The sequence below is a fragment of the Hyla sarda genome, chromosome 10 (assembly GCF_029499605.1).
Source record: "Hyla sarda isolate aHylSar1 chromosome 10, aHylSar1.hap1, whole genome shotgun sequence".
Taxonomy (NCBI): domain Eukaryota; kingdom Metazoa; phylum Chordata; class Amphibia; order Anura; family Hylidae; genus Hyla; species Hyla sarda.
Window position 1 is genome coordinate 15379814 of NC_079198.1, and position 26223 is coordinate 15406036.

Here is a 26223-nt window from a genome sequence, read left to right on the forward strand (position 1 = left end):
GAGTTGTAGTTTTGCAAAAGCTATAGGCACACAGCTGAAGGCAACATAGCTGCAAAAAGAGTTATCCAAACACCTCAAACTATTCCAAAACTACAAGTCCCAGCATTACAGGACTGGCAAAGGATGATACACATGAATGAAATAGGAACACATAGAAAATCTATGCATAAAAAAACAAAAAGCAAAAAAAACCCACTGTACTTTTAGCACTAATCCTTTGCACTAATTTAGGAAGATGTAAGTTATACACTCACCATATTGTCTTTGGTGGTAGAGTACAGGCAATCTCCAATAATCATTGTGTGTGTGCAGCATAAATCCAGAAAGGAAAGGGTTACAGAGCAGGGCTCCCAGTAGAATGGGACCCCTGTGTAGCGCCGCAGGGACAGCAGAAAGTAACCTTTTGTAGATATACAGGCCATTGGGTGCAGTTCCACACTGCAGTTTTAGGCCATGTACACATGACTTAATTACCAAGCGCAATTCCATGGGAATATTCCACTCGGAAATCCTGCTGCAGCAGAGTCCCATTGATTTCAAAGGGATTCTGCAGCACTGTGCACATGGCCGTTGGCTGTCGGGGCATGCTGAGAGTTGTAGCTTTGCAATAGAATTTTAGTAAGGCATGTAGATCAGTGTTTCCCAACCAGGGTGCCTCCAGCTGTTGCAAAACTACAACTCCCAGCATTCCCGGACAGCCAAAGGCTGTCCGGGCATGCTGGGAGTTGTAGCTTTGCAACAGCTGGAGGCACCCTGGTTGGGAAACACTGATCTAATGTGTATGGGACATCCAGACTCTCCCACTAGAGCAGATGTCGGAGGGGTCCACCAAAATACAAATTTAACATATTAATACTCCTCATTTGCATATAACTACAAACATTACTGATCCATGTATTCAGATGGAGATGTTGCCTCTCTACGACCTCCTTTCCCCCCTGGGCCACCTTTGTTTATACCCCTTCCTGGCTCTAGACCTGTTCATGTATATTGCTTTACAGCTGTTTCAGTCATGTGACTATAGTGAGGTAGTAAATGGTCGGCATTCTGCTGGTAAGTGTGGTGCACCTCCAACAGGAAAGTCTTCAATATAAGGAACAAACTTCTGATACTCACTTATAAGCTTGTGTTTATTAAAGAGTACCGGTCATGATCTTGTTACATTTTATAATCCTCCCAGGTCACTGCCCCCATCATGATAATCCACCCCCGGCCTTTATTTTTTATCATTTTTTAGTTTTCTACCTTGATATTGCTCTGTATTTTCTGCTCACACTCCGTCAGATTCACAGACTGGAAAGGGGCGTTCCCCAGCAGGCGTGACATCATCTGAAGCCATACAGGGGAGAACTTCCTCCCTCACTCTGCTACACACAGCCGAGAGCAGTTCAGTGTGAGATGAGCCATGATTGGCCAAGGCTGCATTCACCCCCCCCCCCCCCTCAGCACTCCAGACTGCATTTCCTGATTTTGGACTTCTGCCAGGCCAGCAGGAGTCCAAAGTCTGTGCAAGAGATTTGGGGGGGGAATGTGCTCTGGACTAGTAGGGAGACACCTAGTGGTAGCTTTTTTTAACACAAATAAAACATAGAATTTTTTTTTTTTTTTTTAACAAAGTACATTAGAAAGGTTTTTTATTTACCATAAAGAATGCAATAGCAAAAATTATTTTTAATCAGAATGCTCATTTAAAGAAGAATTCCAGGAATATTAAATTTTTTCATAAATGTTTTAACCCGACTAAAGGGGCAGGGTTTGCATAATTAGGGGCGTGTTCCCGACATTTTCCTGAAAACCCGACAGTTGTATTTAAAAGCCCACCAGAAAAAGAGTGAAATACTAAACTTGAAAACCCGACTGCCTTGAAGTGTGAGGAATCTTTTTAAAAAGTTTATTTTTATTTTTTTTTATTATTATTAAATCCTGTTACTTGTCCCCTTAGTAGCTTTTCATATTACAGTTTAAATTTTTTTAATAACATTTATTTTTGAATTTCTCTTATTTTTATATATTTTTTTTAAATCTTGGCTTTCATTTCCTTTCATCTTTTCTTTTTTACTTTTTGTTTGATAACGAGCCAGGAGCTCGTGACGTCATAGCCCCCCCTCAATGCAAGTCTATGGGAGGGGGTGTGATGGCTGTCACTCCCCCTCCCATAGACTTGCATTGAGGGGGGGGTGTGATGTCATGAGGAGGTGGGGCTATGACGTCACAAGCTCCCGGCGCCAACTCCGTTTGTTCCAAACGCTGAGCAGCGGAGTACCCCTTTAAGGTGAAAATGGGCTGAGTCCTTAAAGGGGTTATTCAGGAAAAAACTTTTTTATATATCTCAACTGGCTCCAGAAAGTTAAACAGATTTGTAAATGACATCTATAAAAAATTTTTAAGCCTTTCAGTACTTATGAGCTGATTAAGTTGAGTTGTTCTTTTCTGTCTAAGTGTTCTCTGATGACACCTGTCTCGGGAACCGTCCAGAGTAGAAGCCAATCCCCATAGCAAACCTCTTCTACTCTGTGCAGTTCCCAAGACAGACAGAGGTGTCAGCAGAGAGCACTGTTGCCAGACAGAAAACAACAACTCAACTTCAGCAGCTAATAATTATTGACAGGATTAAGATTTTTTTTATAGAAGTATTTACAAATCTGTTTAACTTTCTGGAGCCAGTTGATATATAAAAAAAAAAAAAAAAAAAAAGTTTTTTTCCAGGAAAGAACAGCTGGAGGTCCACAGTTTGGAAGCCACAAGTGCTGGATGTGCCTATGGTGAACTTGGCATCACCCACATCTGTTTTATTTAACCCCTAAGATGTAGGAAAGTGATTGATTTTTGCAGCAAATTTTAAATCTAAGGGCTCGTTCACACGCATTTTACGCTGTGGATCCACCGACGATGGACCGCCAAAGTGTGCCACCAGATGTGCCTACTCGGAGTGGAGGGAGCAGCCGCGATGTGTGCGAGTACACCGAGCATGCGCACAGCGACTCATACGTCGTAGCAGTGTGTCTGCTCGTAGCGGCGGATTGCAGCTCCGAACAGGCACCTCTGGAGACACACTTTAGGGGTCCATTATCGGGGTCCAAAATACGCTTTTGATCCGCCCGTGTGAAGGAGCCCTTACAATGTAGTCACCCAGCAGGGCCCTTCACAGTGTGCAGCTATTACATGTGTGACGATACTAACGGCGTGCGCCCCGTAGTCAGTCGCTGTCATATCAAGTGTCATAATAAAGCCATCCACCACAGAGAGCACCATCTGCCTGCAATGTGCCTCAGCTACCAAGCCAAATTTCAGCGAGGGGCCAATAAAATCTATATGATGAGTGCGGGGGACCGAGAGTTCATCATATGGCAGAGGTTACATAGGGACAATGATGTGAATTGTCAGAAGTTTAGTCAGTTGGGGGACTCGTGCTGAGACTCCTCACCAATCCTTAAAGGGGTTACCCAGGAAAAAACTTTTTTTTTTTTTTTTTTTTTTTTAATAGATCAACTGGCTCCAAAAAGTTAAACAGATTTGTAAATTACTTCTATTGAAAAATCTCAATCCTTTCAGTACTTATGAGCTGCTGAAGTTGAGTTGTACTTTTCTGTCTAAGTGCCCTCTGGTGACACGTGTCTCGGGAACCGCCCAGTTTAGAAGCAAATCCCCATAGCAAACCTCTACTACTCTGTGCAGTTCCCGAGACAAGCAGAGATGTCAGCAGAGAGCACTGTTGTCAGACAGAAAACAACAACTCAACTTCAGCAGCTGATAATTATTGAAAGGATTACGATTTTTTAATAGAAGTAATTTACAAATCTGTTTAACTTTCTGGAGCCAGTATATATATATAAAAAAAAAGTTTTTTCCTGGATAACCCCTTTAAAGAAGTACTCCGCCCCTAGACATCTTATTCCCTATCCCAAGGATAGGGGATAAGATGTCTGATCGCGGGGGTCCCGCCACTTTCTGTTCCTAGAAATGACTAATATTACATTTGAAGCTTGAAAAATTTGCATAATAATCAAATTAAAAAAAGAAAAAATTAGAAAAGGCCTTATCCAGGAAAAGAAAAAGTTAATGTGTTCCAAAAACAATGCCACACCTCTCTTCAGGATGTGTGCAGCGCCATTCACTGCAATGGAACTGAGCTGCAATACCACACCCAACCTGAGGACAGGTGTGGTGCTGTTTTTTTTTTTTTTTTTAGTCCTGGTTTAGTCTGGTTTTCTAGTCCTGCATAACCCATTAACAAGTACAGGCAAATGGACTGAATACGTCACTAGCTGACTATGTTAAGCCCATGGGCACAAAACCTCGATGGGCCTGCTGTATATATCAGTATGTCGCTGTATACATCAGTTTCCCTTTGTGACAGGTTGCTAATGTATATGCGAAATGCACAAAGCAAACATGGTATGAACCTAGCTAAAAAGGGGCACTCCGGAGATTAAAAGAAACATTTTTAAATTCAACTGGAATTGAATTTAATCTATAAAAAATATTTTAAAGCGCCTCTTTTACCTAAATTAACCCCTTACTGTGCTATGTCCAAAGACCTCTCCTCCAGGACACTGGTAACGGACTTTTTTTTTTTTTTTTTTGGCTTCTTTTTTCCCACCACAATACTAAAGGGGTATTCAGCCCATAGACATCTTATTCCCTATCCTTTGGAGGGGTCATCACGCCCCCTCGTCTCCAGTCCCTTCCCCTCCCCCCCCCCCCCAATCAGACATCTGATCTGACATTGGATAGGGGATAAGATGTCTATGGGCGGAATATCCCTTTAAAATTGTGGTGGGTGAAAAGAAGCATAAAAAAAATAAATAAATAAAAAACCTTTCTAAATGTAATTTGCGCAAATAATAAATACAGCTCCACTGCAAAAAGTGGGGTACGGTGCACCAAACAGCAGAATACAGTGGTCACTCAACATACCATGGTAATCCGTTCCAAATGGACCATCGTTTGTTGAAACCATCGTATGTTGAGGGATCCGTGCAATGTAAAGTATAGGACAGTGGTCTACAACCTGCGGACCTCCAGATGTTGCAAAACTACAACACCCAGCATGCCCGGACAGCCAACGGCAACATCTGGAGGTCCGCAGGTTGAAGACCACTGGTATAGGAAGTTGTACTCACCTGTCCCCGCCGCTCCGGACCATCGCCGCTCGTCACCGCTGCCCTGGATGTCGCCTTCCATCGCTGTCGCCGCGTCCCCGGGGTGTCCCCGACGCTCCGGCAAGGCCTCTGCTTCCCCGGCATCCTCGCTCTCCGTCTCTGCCTCTGAGAGTCCATCGCATGTTGAAATGATCGTATGTCGGGGCCATCGTAGGTCGGGGGGGGGGGGGGGTCACTGTACTTTGAAAGATGTTCTACCAAGAATTGTGCAAAAAAAATAAAAAATTTGTGCAAAAAATGCAATTGCGCAAAATTTGCAGGGACATTTAGAACATTGAAGTGGTGTAAAGCCAATGATAAATGTCCCCGTGTGTATGTGGGGCAGTGAAGCTCTGACCCCCGCCGGCTGGTCTACTCCTCACAGTTACTATAGGTTTGAGAGCTCGCTAGTGATCGACTTCCACATGCCGGGGACAACCTCCAAATCAGGCCGACAGGGGTCAAAGCTTCACTGTTAAAGGGGTACTCCGGTGCTAAGATGTCACGGCTCCGCCCCCTCAATGCAAGCCTATGGGAGGGGGCATGACAAACCGGGCACTCTCGTACCCAGCCGAACCCGGTCTGTATTTCATTCATTTCAATGAGCCGACCGGAGTCAAACAGTGACTCCGATCGGCTCATTTTTGTCTCGTATGCGGTTTTCTGACCGGACCTAAAACCGTGGTATGCCGCGGTTTTAGGTCCGGTTACAGAACCGTATACAGGGCAAAAATGAGCCGACCGGAGTCACTGTTTGACTCCGGTCGGCTCATTGAAATGAATGAAATACGGACCGAGTCTGGCTGGGATACGGGAGTGCCCGGTTTTCGCTGCCCCCCAGCCGGATCCGGTTCCTGTGAGCTCAAAACGTAGTGTTAAAAGAGTAGTCCAGTCCTGAAAAACTTATCCCCTATCCTAAGGATAGGGGATAAGTTTCTGATCAAGGGGGGGGGTCCGAGCGCTGGGGCCCCCCCGCGATCTGGGGCCCCCGGTAGCTCGCGGAAAGGGGGCATGTTGACCACCCAACGAAGCGGCGCCGACACACGCACTCAATACAGCGCTATGGCAGAGCCGGAGATTGCAGAAGATTGGCTATCTGGTAAAGCTGGGAGTTGTAGTTTTGAAAAAGCTGGAGGCATCCTGGTCAGGTATCAGGGCATGCTGGGAGTTGTAGATTTGCAACAGCTGGAGGCACCCTGGTTGGGAAACACAACAATCCTCTTTGTATCTACCCTGTATCTAAACAGTCCTGACCAAACAAAAGTAGGTCATTGGTGCCCCCTAGGCGGCAGTGATATATGCCTGGTCCGACTTCCCTCTACTCGTCTGAAGGAATGCATTGTTTTACATATTGCAAAAAAAAAAAAAAAAAAAAAACGTTTTGAACAACTTTTGGCAGCAACCATGTAGCAGCTGCATTGACTTGCATAGTTTGCTGCATTCCTAGGACAGAGCCTCCAGCCAGTACGTCACATACAAGTAATGCAGCAATTGAGAAGCTTCACCTATGTCAGTGTTTCCCAACAGGGGTGCCTCCAGCTGTTGCAAAACTACAACTCCCAGCAAGCCGAAGGCTGTCTGGGCATGCTGGGAGTTGTAGTTTTGCAACAGCTGGAGGCACGCTGGCTGTCCAGGCATGCTAGGAGTTGTAGTTTTGCAACAACTGGAGGCACCCTGGTCAGCTATCAGGGCATGCTGGGAGTTGTTGTTTTGCAACAGCTGGAGGCACCCTGGCTGGCTGTCCAAGCATGGTCACATACAAGTAATGCAGCAATTGAGAAGCTTCACCTATGTCAGTGTTTCCCAACAGGGGTGCCTCCAGCTGTTGCAAAACTACAACTCCCAGCAAGCCGAAGGCTGTCTGGGCATGCTGGGAGTTGTAGTTTTGCAACAGCTGGAGGCACGCTGGCTGTCCAGGCATGCTAGGAGTTGTAGTTTTGCAACAACTGGAGGCACCCTGGTCAGCTATCAGGGCATGCTGGGAGTTGTTGTTTTGCAACAGCTGGAGGCACCCTGGCTGGCTGTCCAAGCATGGTCACATACAAGTAATGCAGCAATTGAGAAGCTTCACCTATGTCAGTGTTTCCCAACGGGGGTGCCTTCAGCTGTTGCAAAACTACAACTCCCAGCATGCCCGGACAGCCGAAGGCTGGGAGTTGTAGTTTTGCAACAGCTGGAGGCACCCTGGCTGGCTGTCCAAGCATGCTAGGAGTTGTAGTTTTGCAACAGCTGGAGGCACCCTGGTCAGCTATCAGGGCATGCTGGGAGTTGTCGTTTTGCAACAGCTGGAGGCACCCTGGCTGGCTGTCCAAGCATGCTAGGAGTTGTAGTTTTGCAACAGCTGGAGGCACCCTGGTCAGCTATCAGGGCATGCTGGGAGTTGTAGTTTTGCAACAGCTGGAGGCACCCTGGCTGGCTGTCCAGGCATGCTAGGAGATATGGTTTTGCAACAGCTGGAGGCACCCTGGTTAGCTATCAGGGCATGCTGGGAATTGTAGTTTTGCAACAGATGGAGGCACCCTAGTTGGCTTATTGGGCATGCTGGAAGTTGTAGTTTTGCAACAGCTGAAGGCACCCTGGTTGGGAAACACTGACCTATGTACTGCGCAGAGCAGGAAGTACCTGATGCAATGTATCTACTGAGACAGAAGACTGAGACATCTTGTGCTTCCTGGTTTACTCTCCTCTTCCTTGCAGCGTAGGAAATGCAACCTGTGAAGAGAAAACCATTCCTGCAACTCGTGCCCCCTCCCAGTTTCGCCGGTTCTCAGTGACTTACTCAGTGCTCCCCACCCTGTATGTGTACATGCAGCCCCTCCCTGGTGTCTGTGCACCTCCCCTGCTCTCTTTCCCAGTAGCTCCCCCTCCCCCTGTCCTCCTTCCTGCCTCCCCTCCCCTCTGCAGTCTACTTTGATGACAACTGGAGCTCTGTGCAGGGACTTTCTCACCCAGACACCCCCAGACCGAATCCCCCCCCCATGTGCACAGGATCAGTGTGAGCTGCTGGGAGCCCTGTGCCCAGGGTAGAGGTAAGAAAGCAACTGGCAAGCTGGTAGTACCCCCTTTGTAATCCCCCTCCCCATAGACAACTCTTTTCCTGTTTAGTGCACCTTTTTGTTGCACTTTTTGTCCTAGTTGTACTGTGGAGCCCTCTGCAGCCTTCACCCACATATACTGGACTTTGCGAGAAACTTTGCACCTTTGCAGAGTAACTTTCCCAAGTGATCCGGTGTCTGTGGTGATGTTGGCATCTGCCCCTGTAGCCGGGTGGCGTTGGGTATTTATGTATTGTTTTGTCTCCCATTCTGTCAGTGCCATAGTCTTGTGTCTGTCACACCGCCTCCTCTCGCTCAATCACTTCCTTTTGGTATAGGTTGGTGGATTGCCAAATATTTTTTTTCTTTATATACAATTATACCCTTTATACCGCATGGTACCTGCCTCCTTTCGGGTGATTGGCCATAGAAACGAAACTTTGTGAGTGTTTTGATACTTTTGTAGCAGAGCGGTGAACGATATACAAGGTAACTGCCTGGATATTTGGCTGCAGGGTTGAATGATTACATGGCACCACATGGGCAACGCGAACTATGAATGATGGTGAATTGGGTCTGGCAAGTATTCGGCTGAATTATTCCTATATGTCGGATCGGTTTCACTGGGATATTCTGGATGTTTATGCCACAGAATTATAATTTGGTGAGAAAAGAGACTTTGCACCTTTAGTGGAGAAACTTTCCCAACTGATCCGGTGTCTGTGAATGTTGGTGTTGGCATCTGCCCCTATAGCTGGGTGGCATTAGTTATGTATTGTTCCTGTCAGGCACTACGCCTCCTCTCTCAGTCACTTCCTCTGGTATACGTTGGTTTATCACCTCATATTTCCTTTATATACATATATATTCTTTATACCGCCTGGCACTTGTTTCGGGTGAACAGTCAGAACGATCAACTGTATACCGAGTATCTGCCTGGATATTTGGCTGCACGGTTGAACGATTACATGGCACCACATGGGCAATGTGAACTATGAATGATGGGGAATTGGGTCTGGCAAGTATTCGGCTGAATGATTCCTATATGTCGGATCGGTTTTGCTGGGTATACTGGATGTTTATGCCACAGAATTGTATTTGGTGAGAAAAGAGACTTTGCACTTTTTGTTGAGTAACTTTCCCGATAGATCCGGTGTCTGTGAATGTTGATGTTGGCATCTGCCCCTATAGCTGGGTGGCATTGGGTAAGTATTGTTTCTCCTGTCAGGCACTACGCCTCCTCTCTGTCACTTCCTCTGGTATATGTTGGTTTATCACCTCATATTTCCTTTATATACATTTATATTCTTTATACCGCCTGGCACTTGCTTCCTTTCAAGTGGACGATCAACCGTATACCGTGTACCTGCCTGGATATTTGGCTGCAGGGTTGAACGTTTACATGGCACCACATGGATCTTTGCAGAGTAACTTTCCCAAGTGATCCGGTGTCTGTGAATGTTGATGTTGGCATCTGCCCCTATAGCTGGGTGGCATTGGGTAAGTATTGTTTCTCCTGTCAGTCACTACGCCTCCTCTCAGTCACTTCCTCTGGTATATGTTGGTTTATCACCTCATATTTCCTTTTTATACATATATATTCTTTATACCGCCTGGCACTTGCTTCCTTTCAGGTGAACGGTCAACCGTATACCGTGTACCTGCCTGGATATTTGGCTGCAGGGTTGAACGTTTACATGGCACCACATGGATCTTTGCAGAGTAACTTTCCCAAGTGATCCTGTGTCTGTGAATGGTGATGTTGGCATCTGCCCCTGTAGTCGGGTGGCGTTAGGTGTTTCTGTACGGTTTTGTCAGTCATTCTGCCTGGTGTCTGTCTCTACACCTCCACTTCCTGCGGCGTACGTTGGCGTATCGTCCCCTATTTCCTTCTTTACATTTGTTCTCTTCATACAGCCTAGCACTTGCTTCCTTTAGGGTGGTTGATCATAGAAATAACATTTTGTGAATTGGTTAGATACAGTGCACTGTGTACAATGTACCTGCCCAGCTATTTAGCTGCTGTAGTTAGTGCTCAGTAGGGTTAAACTGTACATAGCACCACATGGGCAATGGGCACTATATATACATCACATCCGTTTAGGATTTGCATTGACTTCTTTTAGTCCTGCCGTGGCAATAGTGTAATGTTGTGCCCATGTGGTGTGACATTACACGATTTTACCTGTCGAGATTCATTCCACCATTAAAGTCGTCCCCCCCCCCCCATACTTTACACCAGTGTTTCCCAATCTGTGGCTCTACAGCTGTTGCAAAACTACAGCTCTGAGCATGCCTGGGGGTTGTAGTTTTGCAACAGTTCCCATGTTTAGAGGTAAATTGATACGACCTGTCATATAACCCCTAGTGACTGCTGTGTCCTAACCCAATCAATGCCCCATCTTTGGTTCTGATCATAACTGTGTCACGTTGCCCACAAGTCATCTGCTGTTGGTGCAACCATTCGGCCTACACCTCCCTTCTGCTAGTACTAGGTATTAACCCATTCGTACTACCTATACCATACCGATTCCTCTACTGTGAAATTATTTGGTATTCTCCGCATTAAGGTCCTGCACAGAGTCTGCAACTCCATTTACAGTTGGACTAAGGCAAGGCCGTATGATGTGTTCAGTCCATTAGAAAAGCCGTCGGGACTTGCGGCTCTAATACGTACTTAGAAATACTCCGTCTGAAGCTTCCCAATCACACTAGGCCAGTTTCACACTAGCATAATACTGACACATTTTTGCATCCAAATTATGGTAACAAGACAGGCCTGGCCACCAGCCCAATGACCTGACAGCTGTCGGTTTGGGCCATCAGACCTGTGCTTGGGCTAGGACATGTACCTGTAATACAGAAGCATAGTGTAAAACGTGCTATACAGGAAAATTGGTAAATCCCATTACGTTTGGATGACTCAGTAATCTAATGTGTATGGGGGGGCCTGCTGACCGGCTCTGACCACTTTCAACTCCTCTGATTCCTTGTTGGGCCAGGACGTAAGCCGTCACCTGATGTGTCTGGCAACTCCTTATCTCCTTTTTCCCATTGGACTAAACATGCACAATCGGCCGAGCTGACTGTGCTTATTTATGGACTAGATGGGAAATAGTGTTTTGACTGACGTCTGTCTTATGTGTACGACCAGTTTGGGGTTTGTTGGCAAATCTCACCAAAGCTGGTTGGATCTGTCAACAAATAAATCTGGGGAATGGCTACCTCATAGCAGTATGGATTTTGAATATCTTTATGAGGTTGTATAGGATCTCTCTTGTACCCACATGCCAGTTAACCAGTCAGACTGTTTTGACATGGAGCCCGTTTGGGCACATAGTACGAGTAGGAACCCTGAGGTAAGGGTAAGCACTTATATCATTCCATGTTCTTCCTGCACCCACGTCATACAGTCATCTTGTCTCTTAAAGTGGTACTCCGCCCCTAGACATCTTATCCCCTATCCAAAGGATAGGGGATGAGATGTCAGATCGCGGGGGTCCCGCCGCTGGGGACCCCCGGGATCTCTGCTGCAGGATCCACCTGTTGCGGCTTCCGGAAACGCTGGAGGCTTTGGCTCCTGACCACGGTGACGTGAGACTGTGACTCCACCCCCCCCCCCGTGTGACGTCACGCCCCGCCCCTCAATGCAAGTCTATGGGAGGGGGCGTGTCACGCCCCATCCCATAGGCTTGCATTGAGGGGGCGGAGCGTGATGTCACACGGCGGAGCCGTGACGTCACAATACTCCACCCCGTGATCGACACGCTCCGGGGACTGATTTTAACGGGGGGGGCGGTGTGCAAGATCACGGGGGTCCCCAGCGGCGGGACCCCCGCGATCAGGCATCTTATCCCCTATCCTTTGGATAGGGAATATGATGTCTAAGCGCCGGAGTACCCCTTTAAAGGAAAACAGTCATCCTGTTCACCCACACTAAACCCAATACACTGGGCAATAGTGTGGATGAACAGGAGTCGATGAGGGGGTCACTGACTAAAGTCTGAAGAAATGTCCCACGAAGATCTGCTTCTATCTTCTCTGAATTGTGCGCTGGAGGCGGGCCCCGTCGGCTCAGTTTGCATCTTCATTGTCTGTGGCCCCATGTCCTTGTGACGTGGAGTCACTGGTCACGGGTGCACATGCACCGACTCAGTGGACCTAAGGTACATATTTTATTCAGTGACCCCTCATCTGACTCCTGTTCAGTCACACTATAACCAAGTGTATTGGGTTTAGTGTTGATGAACAGGATGACCATTTTCTCTTAAATGAACGCTGTCGCTTTAAAACATTTTGATATGTTGTAGAAACATGTCATAAGTTTTGATCGGTCGGGGTCTGAGTGTTCAGACCCTAACCGATCACTAGAATGAGCAAGAGAAGAGCATGCTAAGTGAGACAAATTTACCTTAGTCTATGACAGTGGTCTCCAACCTGCGGACCTCCAGATGTTGCAAAACTACAGCTCCCAGCATGCCCGGACAGCCGTTGGCTGTCCGGGCATGCTGGGAGTTGTAGTTTTGCAACATCTGGAGGTCCGCAGGTTGAGGACCACTGGTCTATGAGATTGTCTCAGTCAGCCGTGTACTTCTCTCCCGGCTTATTTTAGCGATTGGTTGGGGTCTGACAATTCAGACCCTGACCGATCAAAATTTTAGACTTTTCTTTTATATATGTGAAAAGTTTTTTTTAAAGTGACAAGTACACTTTGGGGGAGATTTATCAAAACCTGTTCAGAGGAAAACTTGCCCAGTTGCCCATAGCAACCAATCAGATCGCTTCTTTCACTTTTCACAGGCCTTTTTAAGGGTACGTTCACACGCGCGTATTTAGCTGCGGATCCGCTGGTGAAGGCCCCGCTCTATGCTGTCTTTACATGTGCCTGCTGGTAGCAGCAATTACGCCGCTACCAGCAGACACACTGCAGCGATGTGCGCGGCGTACTCGCACATGGCGGCCGCTCTCCCTGCTCTGAGCTAGGCAGAGAGCTCCCGCGATGTGCGAGTATACTGCGACTCACATCGCAGTGTGCCTGCTGGTAGCGGCGTATTGCCACTGCGAGCAGGCACATCTAAAGCCGGCATAGAGCGGGGCCTTCACTAGCGGATCCGCAGCGTAAAATACGCTGAAAATCCGCGCGTGTGAACGTACCCTAAGGGTGCGTTCACACTGCGGAATCTCCGCTCGCTGAATTCAGCGAGCAGAGATTCCGTCTGGCGGCCGCCGCCGAAAATACTTCTGCGCTAGGGCCGCGGGGCACTGAGCCGTCACCATTGACGGCTATGCAGTGCTCACGGAATCCGCGCAAAGAACGAACATGTTCCTTCTTTGTGCGGAACAGTTTCAGCGGCGGAATTGTAACTACACCGCTGAAATTCTGCAGTGTGAACGGGACACACCGTTGTGTGCGGAATTCCGTAGTGTGAACGTACCCTAAAAATGAAAGAAGCGATCTGATTGGTTGCTATGGGCAACCGGTCAACGTTTCCTCAGGTTTTGATAAATCTCCCCCCCATTATTTCTACTTTTTAGTCCTTTCTCGGCGCCTGCAGCTTCAGACTGCTGTCCGGACGGAGTTTGCTCCCCATTGACCCCCGCTCTCTTCCGGTTCGGAGTGTCACAAAGCTCTATAGTCCCACCGGAGTGCGAAGCTGACCCAGCTGGTTTACACAACGGTTGGGGAATCCGCTATTAACCCCTTCACACAACAGCAAGGACGGATGTCCTCCCTATAACCAAATTTTGTATTTCTGACATTTAGGAAACTGCTATCGAGACGCCATGATGTGTATCTGGATAGCCCAGTACCTCAATTTCTATAGAATCATTTTTATACTCGGCTGGTTTTATACGTCCTTCGTACTTTTTTTTTTTTTTAAATGTTTTTTTTTTTTTTTTTTTTTAATACAGCGGTCAATTTTTCCAGTGAGTTGGCCACACTTCCATGTATTCTGGTAAAATGATACGATGCGGCTTAAATGATGGACTGAATATTTCCATCCACCTTTATTAGGCCCTTATGGTACATTTGCTCGTACTATTTTTCTTTCCCGTGTTTATTGTATTTGCCAGATGTTATAGTATTGGACTTATAGGAATTTCTGTTGCTCCTCTCAGTTTTTTTTGCTGTGTTGCGTCGCAGGTTTTTCACGCTTTTTATGGGGGAAAATGATGGCACGCAATACCCCGATTGTTGTCCGCAGTGGTGACGTCCTTGTGGGTCGCCTCTGTTTTGAGCCTTTGAACGACAGGAAGATGCAGCACAATGAGCGCGTTACTACGGTCTCCCCATTCCGTACACGTACATACAAGAAATAGCTGTTGGCTGAAATCACGTTCGTCTGTCCGCTGTCTAATGGTTATGTAAAACTTATCCCCTAAAGTGTCTGATCATGGGGGGGGGGGATCTGACCGCTGGGACCCTCCACGATCTTTAAAAGGGGCCTGTCTCTTACCGCAGAGCGCTCCGACTCCCACTATCCAAGACAAACTAATATCTGGAGAGACGGTCTGCGCCGCCAATCACCGGCTGAGGTTTGTCTCGGAAGTAGGGTTGCCACCTGGCCCGTATTTCGCCACCCTGCCGATACTTTTATATTAAAAATACCGGCAATGCAATGGTCTGTATTTATCCAACCAATCTTCCAACTCCCGAAATGTTGCACTGTATAATATACCAGTGTTTCCCAACCAGAGCGCCTCCAGCTGTTGCAAAACTACAACTCCCAGCATGCCCAGACAGCCAAAGGCTGTCTGGGCATGCTGGGAGTTGTAGTTTTGCATCAGCTGGAGGCACCCCTGTGTTGGAAAACACTGACCTACACTATATACTACTATATAGTCCAACATGCTGGGAGTTGTAGTTTTGTAACAGCTGGAGGCACCCCTGGTTGGAAAACACTGACCTACACTATATACTACTATATAGTCCAACATGCTGGGAGTTGTAGTTTTGTAACAGCTGGAGGCACCCCTGGTTTGAAAACACTGACCTATACTATATACTACTATATAGTCCAACATGCTGGGAGTTGTAGTTTTGCAACAGCTGGAGGCACCACTGGTTGGGAAACATTCACCTGTGCTATATACTACTATATAGTCCAACATGCTGAGAGTTGTAGTTTTGCAACAGCTGGAGGCACCACTGGTTGGGAAACATTCACCTGTGCTATATACTACTATATAGTCCAACATGCTGAGAGTTGTAGTTTTGCAACAGCTGGAGGCACCCCATGTTGGTAAACACTGACCTATATTATATACTACTATATAGTCCATCATGCTGGGAGTTGTAGTTTTGCAACAGCTGGAGGCACCTCTGGTTGGGAAAGCTGAGCCACAGGCTGTATCAGTGCATGCTGGGAGTTGTAGTTAGTAACTAACTGCAGCTCCCGAATTTACTTTAAAAAAAAAGAAAGCGATCAAAAAGTCACATCAAAACAAATGGTCCTGTTAAAAACCTACAGATTGGGGCGCAAAAAAGGAGCCAATATAAGGAGAAATAAGAAAGTTATAGGGGTCAGAATAGGACAACATTTCCCCCGCATATGTGTATCCTGTGATGTCACGCATATATCATTGATTATGCAAATTAGCATGGCCAGTATTTTTTTGGCAAGAAAGGTGGCAACCCTACTCGGAAGGTGGGGGCCGAACGCTCCGAGGTAAGAGACAACCCCTTTCTGGAGATCACAGGGGGGCAGTGATGACACTTATCCCCTATTTTGTGGAAAGGGGATACATTTTACCTAACCAGAGTACCCCTTTAAATGGCAAAGATCTAAGATTCCTTATATTCCTGACTGCCATAATGTACATCGACCGCCATGTAGACCCTGTCTGATGAATACACAGGGCTTGTTCACACTACCGGATTCCGCATGCAGCAGCCCCCAAATTGATTTTACTGCTTAGTTTCTGCTGCGCGGTTGACGTGTCGAAACGTTCCGGAGGATCTGCATTTCGATGGAAGATTAAACATGTTCAATATTGTGACAGAATCCGCCAAAGAAATCCCATCTGTCAATCGGCTTATGTCCCCAGATGTGTTGCAGACACAAACGCGAGTCCAGCATGATGCCAGTATGACTAAGAACGCTTAAACGGTCGAAACGCGTCACTGCTGTTCTTTTACCTGTACTGCCGTGTCAGAATAAATATTACCTGCATTACCAGCCTAGTCCGGGCTGAGTCCGTAGCGCGTGAGTGGCAACCTATTAGGGGTGAGCTGGATATACCTGTGGACTGTGCTACAAACGCGAGTCCGGATCATTTCTGGTCCAAGCAGAAGATGGCAGGTCCTCGGTGTAAACTGACTGAAAAGTGGTGCAGTTGCCCATAGCAGCCAATCAGATGGCGTCTTTCATTTTTAGAGAAACCTCCCCTATATATAAGGTTATATATATATATATATATATATATATATATATATATATATATATAAAGTTTAGGGGGGCTGCACCACCATGAAGTAATAATAATAATAATAATATTTTTATTATTATTATTATTATTATTATTATTAATAATAATAATAAAAATAATAAATAAAAATAATAATTAATTAAATAATTGTAATTAATTAAATAATTATAATTAAATCATGAAATAATAGTGATTAAATTATTAAATAATGATTTAATAATAATAATAATAATAATAATAATAATAATAATAATTAATAATAATAGTAATCACCATTGTGTGATATCCAATAACACTTTGTATAGGGCAGTGTTTCCCAACCAATCCAGCTAGCAAAACTACAACTCCCAGCATGCCCGGACAGCCTTTGGCTGTCCGGGCATGTTGGGAGTTGTAGTTTTGCAACAGCTGTTTCCCCATCTATAAAGTGAATTGCAGCCTCAATATAGAAGCCCATCAGGCGCCTTATCTGCTTTGATCACAATACAATGAAGTGTTTCCTTTCATGTTTGGCCGCGCTGAAGATCAGGCCTAACCACCTTATCCGCCCACACACTTATTATGAAGAATTCGGCATTGTAAAGGGGGACTCGACACGTGAAACCAAAATAGGGCCCAACAGAGGCCTTTAAAAAATAAAAAGGGTGCCCCATCTATTCATAGGCTGTGTATGGTATTGCAGGTCACTATTCACTATTATGAAGAGTGGTTACAATCCAATTTATGGACCGTTTTGGCGCCGTTTCTGAGAAACTTGTAGGACAAACAAACATCAGACGAAATGGACACCTAGTTTAGGAAAGGATATCCGAAATCCTAATATGGCTAGGGGAGGTACAGTATATGACACTTAGGACCTGATTCTGTCCCCCGGTGCTTCATATCCCACAATACTATTTGGGACTCTGTAGACTGCAGAATCGGCAACCGGTTGGACCAGGACAGGATTTTCCGTAACTATTAGATGACTCTTCTTCGATTGTTGTGACACTGGAAGAAGCCTTTGGTGTGGATCCCGGTGACATCTGGAGGGCGACACCATTATTTGTTTTCATTTTCCAAATGACAGCCCTTAAAGGGGTACTCCGGTGGAAAACTTTTTATTTTTTTAAATGAACTGGTGCCAGAAAGTTAAACCGATTAGTAAATGACTTTTCTTAAAAAGTTAAACAGATTATTAAATTACTTTTATAAAAAAATCTTAATCCTTTTAGTACTTTTTAGCAGCTGTATGCTACAGAGGAAATTCTTTATTTTTTGAATTGTCCACAGTGCTCTCTGCTGACACCTCTGTCCGTATCAGGAACTGTCCAGTGTAGCATAGGTTTGCTATGGGTATTTTCTCCTGCTCTGGACAGTTCCTGATAGAGCCATCAGGTGTCAGCAGAGAGCACTGTGGACAACACTTTCCCTCTGTAGCATACAGCTGCTAAAAAGTACTGGAAGGATTAAGATTTTTTAATAGAAGTAATTTACAATCTGTTTAACTTTCTGGCACCAGTTCATTTAAAAAGCTGGTGCCAGAAAGTTAAACAGACTTCTAAATGACTTCTATTAAAAAAAAATCTTAATCCTTCCAGTATTTATTAGCTGCTGAATACTACAGAGGAAATTCTATTCTTTTCGGAAAACAGTGCTCTCTGCTAACATCACGAGCACAGTGCTCTCTGCTGACATCTCTGTCCATTTTAGGAACTGTCCAGAGCAGCATATGGGGGATTTTCTCCTACTCTGGACAGTTCTTAAAATGGACAGAGGTGTCAGCAGAGAGCACTGTGGTCGTGATGTCAGCAGAGAGCACTGTGTTCCAAAAAGAAAAGAATTTCCTCTGTAGTATTCAGCAGCTAATAAGTGCTGGAAGGATTAAGATTTTTTTTTTTTATAGAAGTGATGTATAAATCTGTAACTTTCTGGCACCAGTTGATTTAAAAAAATAAATAAAATAAAAAAAGTTTTCCATCGGAGTACCCCTTTAAAGCAGTGTTTTTCAACCTGCGGCTGTCTAGCTGTTGCAAAATACAGCTCCCATCTTGCCTTGACAGCAAAACTACAACTCCTATCATGCTCTGACAGCCCCAGCCTGTGGCCCCTCAGCTGTGGCAGTCATCACTTGTGATATGGTAGCCATTATTTTGTTAAAAGACACACATATATTTAAAGGAGTACTGCAGTCTTAGACATTTATCCCCTATCAGCAGGATCTAGAGGAAAAGTGTCTGATCGCGGGGGGTCCGTCCGCTGGGACCCCCCCCCCTCCCCCCATGATCTCCCATACGGGGACCCAGCATTGCCGCGGCTAATGCGCGTGTCATCGACTTCACGGAGGACACTTCCCCTCCATACAGCTCTATGGGAGAGGCGGGGATGCATGAATGCTACATCTCCGCCTCTCCCATTGAGATACATGGAGGGGGCGTGTCAGCCACGGTATTTTGCTGCGGCCGACACTCCTCCTGCATGGGAGAGTCGCGGCAGAGTCAGGGCCCCGTACAGGAGATCGCGGGGAGTCCCAGCAGCGTTCTGACCCCCAGCGATCAGACACTTATCCCCTATCCTGCGGGGCCGCAGAACTCCTTTAATAAATTAACACCATAGGGGGTCTAGGCCTTTGTGTCTGTGAAGACCCCAAAAAAAAGACCCCCCCCCCCCCCCCCACATAAGAAGACACTAGCATTTAGGGCTGGGCAGTATGACCAAATGTGTGTATCATGGTATTTTTTAACTTTTGGCGGTTCCACGGTATATAACGGTATTTCCTAGACCCCCAATCCCCCCCCCCCCCCCGTATTAATTATCGGCCCACATCCCCATTGAAGTAAATACTCACATATGTCCCCCGCATGTCCCCTGCCCTCCTCGTACTGTTTGTTGCGGCCGCCGGCGCTGACACTCTATACTGTGCGGTATCACTATGCACGGGCTGCAAAAGGTAAACAAAATAAACTTTAACGCACCTACGTCGGCCTTACGCTGGGGACGGGAACGTCGTACAGCCGTCAGCCTATCACAAGGCCGCAGCGATGTTCTGCCTCGGCCGGTGATAGGTTGAGCGCACTGTCATGTAAGGTTCCTGTCCCCAGGAAACAAGTGAGGCCGGTACCGGACTAACGGGAGGTGAGTTAACGTTTAATTTGTTTATTTTTTGCAGCCCGGGCATAGGGATACCGCACAGTATAGAGCAGTGGTCTCCAACCTGCGGACCTCCAGATGTTGCAAAACTACAACTCCCAGCATGCCCGGACAGCCAACGGCTGTCCGGGCATGCTGGGAGTTGTAGTTTTACAACATCTGGAGGTCCGCAGGTTGGAGACCAGTGCTCTATACTGTGCGGTATTGCGGTACGGTACGGGTTAAAATTCATATCGTGCAGCACAAAAATTTCGGTATTCGGTATGAACCGGTATATATACCGCCCAGCCCTACTAGAATTATACGTGATAATCAGGACCCTGATTGCATTCGTGTAGGTTACACCTCTAGGGTCAGCATTTACACTACACTCTCCATATCCTGACATTTTAGGATTTGGGGGGGGGGTCCTAGAGGCTGGACACCAATATAAGAGCAAGGCCTTATATAACTATTGACATCCTCCTAACTAGAGATGAGCGAACTTACAGTAAATTCGATTCGTCACGAACTTCTCGGCTCGGCAGTTGATGACTTTTCCTGCGTAAATTAGTTCAGCTTTCCGGTGCTCCGGTGGGCTGGAAAAGGTGGATACATTCCTAGGAAAGAGTCTCTTAGGACTGTATCCACCTTTTCCAGCCCACCGGAGCACCGGAAAACTGAACTCATTTACGCAGGAAAAGTCATCAACTGCCGAGCCGAGAAGTTCGTGACGAATCGAATTTACTGTAAGTTCGCTCATCTCTACTCCTAACGACCGCTCAGTGGATAAATGATGGGTGCTGGTTGGTACATTCTTATATCGGAGTTCCCTTTTATTAAAAAAATAATATGTAAGTAACTTGTCCTAAATATAGCAGCTTTCGTCATCCTCGACAACAACAACAACTCCCAACATGCCCGGACAGCCGTCATCTTTTATAGATTAATAGTTCGGACACCCCTATATGCATTAGATCAGTGTTTCCCAACCAGAGTGCCACCAGCTGTTGCAAGACTACAACTCCCGGCATGCACAGACTGCCATAATCTGTAATAGAGGAAAAGTGCCCCCCCCCCCCTCAATATACATTAGATCGGCCGCCAGCTGTTGCAAGACTACAACTCCCAGCATGCACAGACTGCCATAATCTGTAATAGAGGAAAAGTGCCCCCCCCCCCCCATATACATTAGATCGGCTGCCAGCTGTTGCCAAACTACAAATCCCAGCATGCACGGACAGCCATTATCTGTAATAGAGGAAAAGTCTCCCCCCCCCCCCCATATACATTAGATCGGCCTCCAGCTGTTGCCAAACTACAACTCCCAGCATGCCCAGACTGCCATAATCTGTAATAGAGGAAAAGTCCCCCCCCCCCATATACATTAGATCGGCCTCCAGTTGTTGCCAAACTACAAATCCCAGCATGCACGGACAGCCATTATCTGTCATTGACAAATAGTTGGGACACCCTTATATAAATTTAGATCAGTGTTTCCCAACCAATGTGCCTCCAGCTGTTGCAAGACCGGACAGGCCTCATCTGTCATAGAGAAATGGTCAGGACACCCCTATTTACCTAAAAATCAGGGTTTCCCAACCAGTGTGCCTCCAGCTGTGTGCCTCAAACTACAATTTGGGTGTCTGGGCATGCTGGGAGTTGCAGTTTTGCAACAGCTGGAGGCACCCTGGTTGGGAAACACTGCATTAGATAATCAACCTGTCCTGCCAGTTCGAAACCATGGCCGCCTGTTGCACTGCTGGGAGTTGTAGAATAGCTGGAAAGCTACAGGTAGAAAAAATGCTGCGGTACAGGAATCTCCCTCTAAGCTCCCTGCCAGTAAGCGGGTGTCTGCGGCTGTGGTATTCACTGTATATATAGACTCTTATGTAGAAAATATTCCAGTAGCTTCTTACTTTTCTCCTAGTCCCATTTAGAATTTGTCATATTTTCCATATACAAAAGCTTCATGATGAAGGAGCGGCCTGTCCTAGAAGAGCGGCTTTGTACGCGAAGACATTTACGAGGGGTTTCTCTCTAATGCGGCCGTTCACACTGGGGGGGGGGGGGGGTCATGTGTCTGTCATAAGGCCCCTTTTGTCACTGCTGCACTAATATAGGCCGAGGCTTGTCAATGGCACCCTATGAAAGTGAAGGGCACGTGCCAAAAATTGAATGATGGTCACATAACCTTCCATAGACTTTAATGGGACTGCAACTAAACTGAGGAAGGAGGAAAGGAACCGGCAAGAAACATCTTCAAGCAGTGGCAACCACTGTCTGGGCATGCTGGGGGTTGTAGTTCTGCCACCGTTTGGAGAACACTGCCATATTGGATGTCTCCAGTCTTCATAGTGCAACTCCCATCATCAGCGCTTGGTTCTTGCAGGTCACAGTACCACAACCCATTCTCTTAAGTTTGACATTTGACTCCTCTTGACACCTTTTGTTTTTTTAAAGGGGTACTCCAGTGGAAAACTATTTTTTTTTTTTTTTTTTTTTTATCAACTGGTGCCAGAAAGTTAAACAGATTTGTAAATTACTTCTATTAAAAAAAATCTTAATCCTTCCAGTAATTATTAGCTGCTGAGTACTACAGAGGAAATTATTTTCTTTTTGGAACACAGAGCTCTCTGCTGACATCATGACCACAGTGCTCTCTGCTGACATCTCTGTCCATTTTAAGAACTGTCCAGAGTAGGAGAAAATCCCCATAGCAAACATATGCTGCTCTGGACAGTTCCTAAAATGGACAGATGTGTCAGCAGAGAGCACTGTGCTCGTGATGTCAGCAGAGAGCTCTGTGTTCCAAAAAGAAAATAATTTCCTCTGTAGTATTCAGCAGCTAATAAGTACTGAAAGGATTACGATTTTTTAATACAAGTCATTTACAAATCTGTTTAACTTTCTGGCACCAGTTGATTTAAAAAAAAAGTTTGCCACCGGAGTACCCCTTTAAACAGATTTGTAAATTACTTCTATGAAAAATCTTAATCCTTCCATTACTTATCAGCTACTGTATACTACAGAGAAAGTTCTTTTCTTTTAGATTTTTTTCTCTGCCTGACCACGGTGCTCTCTGCTGACACCTCTGTCCATGTTAGGAACTGTCCGGAGCAGTTGCAAATCCCCATAGCAAACCTCTCCTGCTCAGGACAGTTCCTGACATGAACAGAGGTGTCAGCAGAGAGCACTGTGGTCAGGCAGAAAAGAAATTCAAAAAGAAAAGAACTTTCTCTGTAGTATACAGCAGCTGATTAGTAATGGAAGGATTAAGATTTTTAATAGAAGTAATTTACAAATCTGTTTAAAGGGGTATTCCGGTGGAAAACTTTTTTTTTTTTTAAATCAACTGGTGCCAGAAAGTCAAAAAGAAAAGAACTTCCTCTGTAGTATACAGCAGCTAAGTACTGGAAAGATTAAGATTTTTTAATAGAAGTCATTTACAAATCTGTTCAACTTTCTGGCACCAGTTGATTTAAAAAAAAAAAAAAGTTTTCCACCTGAGTACCCCTTTAAGGTCGCGAAATCGCTCACTGAACATATTAGTTTGCAGTTCTCTGACGTGTAAGGCCTTGTTCCCTGTTCACATTCCTTTGGGGACCTGAACACACTGCAGGCTCAGATGTTTTGACTTGCACAGGTACATTGTAACAGACTACCAGCTTAGGAAAGCAATCTGTGCTGCTGTGTTGGTAGGAGCGGCAAGAACTGGATACAATTGTCACAGGTCTTCAGCTGCAGGGTTTTCAGGCCTTTAGACTCGTGTTTCCCAACCTGTGTGCCTCCAGCTGTTGCAAAACTACAACTTCCAGCATGCCTGGACACCCGAAGGAAAGAGTCTCCTAGGACTGTATCCACCTTTTCCAGCCCACCGGAGCACCTGAAAGCTGAACTAATTTATGCAGGATAAGTCATCAACTGCCGAGCCGAGAAGTTTGTGACGAATCGAATTTACTGTAAATTCGCTCATCTCTAGTAATCTCCTTACTACTGGGGTGACACACTGCAACAAACTTCCTCCTCATGTAATCACCTTACTACTGGGGTGACACACTGTAACAAACCACCTCCTCATGTAATATCCTTACTACTGGGGTGACACTGTAACAAACCACCTCCTCATGTAATCTCCTTACTACTGGGATGACACACTGTAACAAACCTCCTTCCTCCTCATGTAATCTACTTACTACTGGGATGACACACTGTAACAAACCTCCTCCTCCTCATGTAATCTCCTTACTACTGGGATGACACACTGTAACAAACCTCCTCCTCATGTAATCACCTTACTACTGGGAGGGGGGGCACACTGTAACAAACCTCCTCCTCATGTAATCTCTTTACTTTTGGGGTGATGCACTGTGACAAACCCCCTCCTCATGTAATCTCCTTACTACTGGGGTGATACACTGTAACAAACCCCCTCCTCATGTTTTCACCTTACTACTGGGGTGACACACTGTAACAAACCTCTTCCTCATGTCATCTCCTTACTACTGGAATGACACAATGTAACAAACCTACTCCTCATATAATCTCCTTACTACTGGGGTGACACACTGTAACAACCTCCTCCTCAGGTAATCTCCTTACTACTGGGGTGACACACTGTAACAAACCTCCTCCTCATGCAATCTCCTTACTACTGGGGTGACACACTGTAACAACCTCCTCCTCATGTAATCTCCTTACTACTGGGGTGACACACTGTAATAAACCTCCTCCTCATGTAATCTCTTTACTACTGGGGTGACACACTGTAACAAACCTCCTCCACTATGCGTTTGTTTAAAAAAAAAAAAAAAAGTCTATTCTTTCTGCAGAATCGGATTGGAAATGCAATGTAGTCTATAGAGGCAGCGCATTTCTGAGCGGTCCTAGCGCTGTCATGTTCTGTCGGCGCCTGCTGTCTGCAAAGTGTCGGCCTGAAAATTTTGCGTCCATCAAAATCCGCTAAGTGAACATCTCAAAACTAAGATCTGAAAATATTAGCTTAAAGGGGTACTCTACTGGAAAACATTTTTTTTTTATTTTAAATCAACTGGTGCCAGAAAGTTAAACAGATTTGTAAATTGCTTCTATTAAAAATCTTAATCCTTCCAGTACTTATCAGCTCCTGTATGCTCTTTTTGAATTTCCTTTCTGCCTGACCACAGTGCTCTCTGCTGACACCTCTGTCCATTTTAGGAACTGTCCAGAGCAGGAGAGGTTTGCTATGGGGATTTGCTCCTGCACTGGACAATTCTGAAAATGGACAGAGATGTCAGCAGAGAGCACTGTGGTCAGACAGATTGAAAATTCAAAAAGAAAAAAACTTCCTGTGGATCATACAGCAGCTGATAAGTACTGGAAGGATTAAGATTTTTTAAAAGAAGTAATTTACAAATCTGTTTAGCTTTCTGTACCGATTATCGGTTTGGCCAATATTATCTTCCGATATTCACGAATTTGGACATTATCGGTAATAATGCCCCGCCACCGCACCGCCCCAGCCAGAGACCGCCGCCGCTGCCCTATTGCCTCCCCCATCCCCGCTTTTATAATTACCTGTTCCCGGGGTCCGCGCTACTTCTGGCTCCTGCGGCATCCTGCAGTAATAATAACATCATGACGGTGTACCGATGTACCCGCTGCAGCAAATCTTGATCCTTATCGGTCTCGAGCTGTACATATGGATGCAGTGGTCACATAGGTAGACGGGCGTGTCATTGCTGCAACAAAGTAACAACAGTTTGGAAGCCCCTGAGCTTTGGGGCATTGTTAGGATTCTTTTGTTATTTTATGGTACACCCCCCACCTGCGCAATTTTTTTTGTGTGTATATATATATATATATATATATATATGTTTTTTTTTTTCTTTTTGAAAGGCTCCGGGAACCCCCTTAACGTTCTGCTGTTGGGGCGGTGCAGTCAGCTGCTCTGGATGTGCGTTGCCATGTGCAGAAGGGACAATTGTTCTCTGCGGAGTAAAGTAGTTGTTTGGCCTTGGCCACCTCCTGATATTGTTAAAGGTCTCGGCTTCCTGGTATTTTCCTGATAAATATTGGCGCGGCGTGTAACTCCCTCTCTAGGCCTCACCCGTGTGTGTGTCTGAGTTTGCTTTGCAGACTCAGTAACGTATCGGACACTGCTGTGTGTGCAATTTCCTTGCATATTGTGCTAGCCGTACACATGAGATCAGCGCTTCCCACCCAGCCGGCCTCCAGCTGTTGCAAAACTACAACTCCCCAGCATGCCCAGACAGCCGAAGGCTGTCTGGGCATGCTGGGAGTTGTAGTTTTGCAACAGCTGGAGGCACACTGGTTGGCCAGTCCTGTCAGAAAAAGACTGCTTCGGCCAACAATGTGTGATGTCCTAGTACGGGATATAGTCCCGTACAGTGCTTAGGCCCTGTGAGGTTGAGTCCCTCTGTGTCCTAGGGGCTCTCCTGCAGTGTCTCCCCCATAGTAATATATATTATGTATAGTGTTATGTATAAAGGACCTTTTAAAGGGGTAGT

The 26223-nt window shown here is 45.8% G+C and overlaps 2 protein-coding genes across 15 annotated transcripts in view; one reads left to right on the forward strand and one right to left on the reverse strand.

Moving 5' to 3' along the window:
* Window positions 1-7863, reverse strand: part of CD79A (CD79a molecule) — a 69711-nt gene extending 61848 nt beyond the window's left edge. For 2 of the 5 annotated variants that reach the window (XM_056543781.1, XM_056543783.1), the window contains exon 1: window positions 7764-7838. The gene's annotated coding sequence lies outside the window, so the exon portion shown is untranslated. Of the gene's footprint in view, window positions 1-7763 lie in introns of all 5 variants that reach the window. The other 3 variants (XM_056543779.1, XM_056543785.1, XM_056543784.1) reach the window with 3 other exon arrangements.
* Window positions 1-26223, forward strand: part of ARHGEF1 (Rho guanine nucleotide exchange factor 1) — a 185704-nt gene that overhangs the window by 63714 nt on the left and 95767 nt on the right. For 6 of the 10 annotated variants that reach the window (XM_056543764.1, XM_056543770.1, XM_056543772.1 and 3 more), the window contains exon 1: window positions 8033-8170. The exons of the other annotated variants lie outside the window; for them this stretch is intronic. The gene's annotated coding sequence lies outside the window, so the exon portion shown is untranslated. Of the gene's footprint in view, window positions 1-8032; window positions 8171-26223 lie in introns of those variants that run through there. 10 annotated transcript variants of the gene reach the window in all.